Below are 4,026 nucleotides of genomic sequence, written 5' to 3' on the forward strand. Positions count from 1 at the left end.
GCCAAATCTAACATAAATACAAGAAAAGGGACAAACGTGGCATGCCAGGCCTCCCCGACAGCATCTTCCCAAGCAAAACAAGAAAACAGAAGGCTGAACACGCCCCGTGCTCAATGAGCACGGGGGCGTGCCCAAGTGTCAGCAGAAAAGACAAAGTTGTAGAAGCTTCTATCGCCCACCACGGGATCGTGCTCAGCGGACACGGGGTCGTGGTCAACTCTAAGATTCGCAGGATCAGGGAAATCTTGATAGTACAGATACGCTTCTGCACACGGGGTCGTGCTCAGCGGACACGGGGGTGTGGTCAACAAATCCAGACAAACTGTAATTAATGAAGAAAGAGAAGGAGGATGGACACGGGGCCGTGCCCAATGGACACGGGGTCGTGCCCGAGCTGCAGTTCAGGCTATAAGTAGGGGTGCTTGGCTCATTTGCAAACCATCCCTTGGCACACCACCTCTCTCACCCTTCACCCACCACCCACCACCATCGCAACACCATCATCCACCACCATCACAACACCATCATCCACCACCATCATCCATTGTCTATCATAGAGTGTGTGAGTCGTCTCGGGATCCAAGATTGATCGTAAGAGTTATTGACAATCAAAGGCCATGTTTGCCTAAGTCTCTTACATCACTTGGTGAAGACAAGTGTTTAGTGTAATACTTTTTATTTTTAATCTTTTCGCACTTTTTATTTGGTTATGTATTAATGATTTTAATAACTAGTGTCTTATGTTGAAGGTGATTCTTCCTTATCGTTTGTTTGTGGTGTCTTTGCATTATTTTACTGTCTATATAAAATAAAAGATTTTCACCATTCATATCTCCACGGTCTATATGGAGATATGTTGGCTACCTGGTCGGGGGTTAAGGGAACGGTTTGGTAAGAGTCTTGTCATTGTTCAGTGTATAGATCTTGCAAAGGACCTGGGTCAAATTTAGTAGGACCTCCTTCAATACCCAACAGTATTGGATGGCGGGGGTCCAAACTCTTTAATCCCCTCATAAGTTAAACTACTATTAAAACTTTAACCCGGCTACTTAGGACTGTATCCCTGCTGACTCAGACTACTTAGCCGAGGGTAATATCACCTTCAAAAGAGGGGCCTACCACAATACGCATTAATAACTTAATTAATTATCTTTCAATAATCCAACCCTTTAGGATTGTATCCTTGCTGACTCAAACTACTGGGTTGAGGGTAACGTCACCTTCAAAAGAGGGGCCTACTACAATAACTAAGGTAATCTCTTAAAAAGTGCAAAACTACTGGGTTTAAAAACCTTTTTCTAATTTTTGATTTGATTATACGTTGAGGATAAACCGGTACCAAAAGCTCTTGTGTCCTTGGACGACCTCGGTATCTTACCAACACTATACTATGTCCACGATGAGTGCACTTGCCCATGTGTTTAGTGTTAGTAAATTTCGTGTTTTATAAATTTAAAACATGGCAAAAAAGTGTAAAAGGGCTTAAAAATATACATTAAAAACTATACACACTTACGCACATCAAGTTTTTGGCGTCGTTGCCGGGGATACAAGGATTTTAAGGAAGTTAGGAATCAACGGCCTAATCGTTTTTTCTAATTTTTCTGTTTTTTATTAGGATTTTCTTAATTTTTTTCAGTTCCTGCAGAGCTCAGCACGGGTCGTGCCTGGTCAGACACGTGCCGTGCCCAGCAATTGTTACTGGCAGTTTTTGTTTTCCGAGTTACAGAGAGTTGAGCACGGGGCCATGTCGGTGCAACACGGGGCCGTGTCGAACTCCCCAGCAACAGGGATCCGGAAAATAGTCACTGTACCTCTGACCACGGGCCGTGTTCATCTGAGCACGGGGCCATGGTGAAGCTTCTGACCAACGTTCTTTTTTTTATTTTTATTGCAGGACTTGGAACTCAGGCGCCACATTTGCATTCTCCACGTAGTGTATGAGCTCCAGTTCCAGTAGAGACATAAAAGAACCCCTAGACGAACCTGAACGCTTTCTACGAAAGAGACTCAAAGCTAAAATCCAAGAGAAAGTTTCGGGGGACCCACTTCCAATAGCGGACCAACGTACCCTCATGGATTACCTACGACCCACCATAGGTAATCTAGGCGCCGCTATCAATGCACCGAATGTCGAAGCCAACAACTTCGAACTTCGGCCACATTTGATACAAATGCTTCAAAACTCCGCAACCTTCCATGGGCTTGCGGACGAGGATCCTCATCTACATATTACTAACTTCTTAGAAATATGTGATACCTTTAGGATCAATGGAGCATCAAATGACGCCATCCGCCTTCGAATGTTTCCATTTTCACTAAAAGACCGAGCTAAGGCTTGGCTCAACACCCTCCCAGTTGGCTCGGTAAACACCTGGGATGAACTAGCCCAAAAGTTTCTATATAAGTATTTCCCTCCTGCTAAAACGGCTAAATTAATGACTGAAATTAATACATATTCACAAGAGGATGGGGAATTCTTATATGAAACTTGGGAAAGGTTCAAGGAGCTACAAAGAAAGTGTCCTCATCACGGTCTTGCGGTGTGGCAACAAGTATCCACTTTCTACAATGAGTTGTTGCCACACACAAGACAAACACTTGACTCTAGCTCCGGGGGACTTTTAGGTAATCATCGCCCAAATGAAATATGTAATCAAATTGAGGAAATTGCTCAAACCAATTTTCAGTGGCACACTCCCCGAGGCAATAAATCTATTGCCCCGGGCGCCCATAAGGTTGATGAAAGCACTTCTTTACAAGCCCAAATCGAGGCCCTTTCTTCAAAAATTAAAAAACTAGAAATGACAAAAACCGCCTCGGTCATGGCTTGTGAAGGGTGTGGTGGGCCACATGAAAATTGGAGTTGTATGAAAGAACTAGATGATCAAACAGAGTCGGTAAACTACATTGATAATAGACCTAGGCCGTCGGGTCCTCCAATGGGTACCTACAACCAAGGATGGCGTAACCACCCTAACCTTGGTTGGAGAGAACCCGGTAATAGTAGTAACCAACAAAATCTAAACCAACGAACAAACTTTCAACAACCAAGAAACGAGTCACAAAATTTCTCTCAACAACAAGGTGGACGAGAAAGGCTTGAAGATACTATATCTCGCCTCATCTCCGACACCGAAAAGAAAAACTCGGATCGATTTCAACAATTGGAATCGAATTTTAGAAATCAACAAGCTAGTATACAAAACATCGAAAAACAATTAAATCAAATAGCTCAAAATTTCTCTGAGAGACCACAAGGCGCATTACCAAGTAATACCGAAACCAACCTGAAAGCACAAGTCCATCTCATAACATTGAGAAACCGTACCGTGGGTTCCGAAGAGGCTCCATTGCCGCCAACTGAAAGAAGCACAACTCCGCCCCAACAAGAGAAGGATTATCCACCAATCTAAGAGCCTACTAAGACTCCTCCTGTTCCATACCCCGGTCGGTTAATTCGTCAAAAGACAGATGAGCAATTCGCAAAGTTCGAAAATTTATTAAAACAATTGCATGTTAATATTCCATTTATCGAAGTCCTAACTCAAATGCCTAAATATTCAAAATTTATGAGGGACTTCCTCACTCATAAAAGGAAAATTGAATCATTGCAATTAGTTAATTTAGGCGAAGAATGTTCCCCCTTACTACTCAACAAACTCCCGTAAAAGAAGCTTAACCCCGGAAGCTTCACAATTCCTTGTTCGATTGGGGAATCCCCCATTCGTAATGCACTGGCTGATCTCGGGGCAAGCATCAACCTCATGCCCTCATCAATGTTCAACCGACTCGGCTTAGGGAAAACAAGCCCTACAAAAATAAGCATACAACTCGCCGATAGACCCGTCAAATATCCACAAGGTGTTGCTGAAAATCTATTGGTCAAAGTCGGCGAATTTGTCTTTCCAGCTGACTTTGTCATACTAGATATGGAGGAAGATGCCGAAGTACCACTCATCCTAGGGAGGCCATTCCTAGCTACGGCCCAAGCAGTGGTAGACATGAATGATGGAACGCTAACAT

The 4,026-nt window shown here is 43.4% G+C and overlaps 1 non-coding gene across 1 annotated transcript; it reads right to left on the reverse strand.

Moving 5' to 3' along the window:
• Nucleotides 1-2,432: 2,432 nt before the first annotated feature.
• On the reverse strand, nucleotides 2,433-2,539 carry LOC118480843. Its single transcript, XR_004863824.1, has one exon. It is a non-coding gene; the product is annotated as a small nucleolar RNA R71 (small nucleolar RNA).
• Nucleotides 2,540-4,026: the final 1,487 nt, after the last annotated feature.

Source organism: Helianthus annuus, chromosome 7 (assembly GCF_002127325.2).
Source record: "Helianthus annuus cultivar XRQ/B chromosome 7, HanXRQr2.0-SUNRISE, whole genome shotgun sequence".
In the NCBI taxonomy this organism is placed as follows: domain Eukaryota; kingdom Viridiplantae; phylum Streptophyta; class Magnoliopsida; order Asterales; family Asteraceae; genus Helianthus; species Helianthus annuus.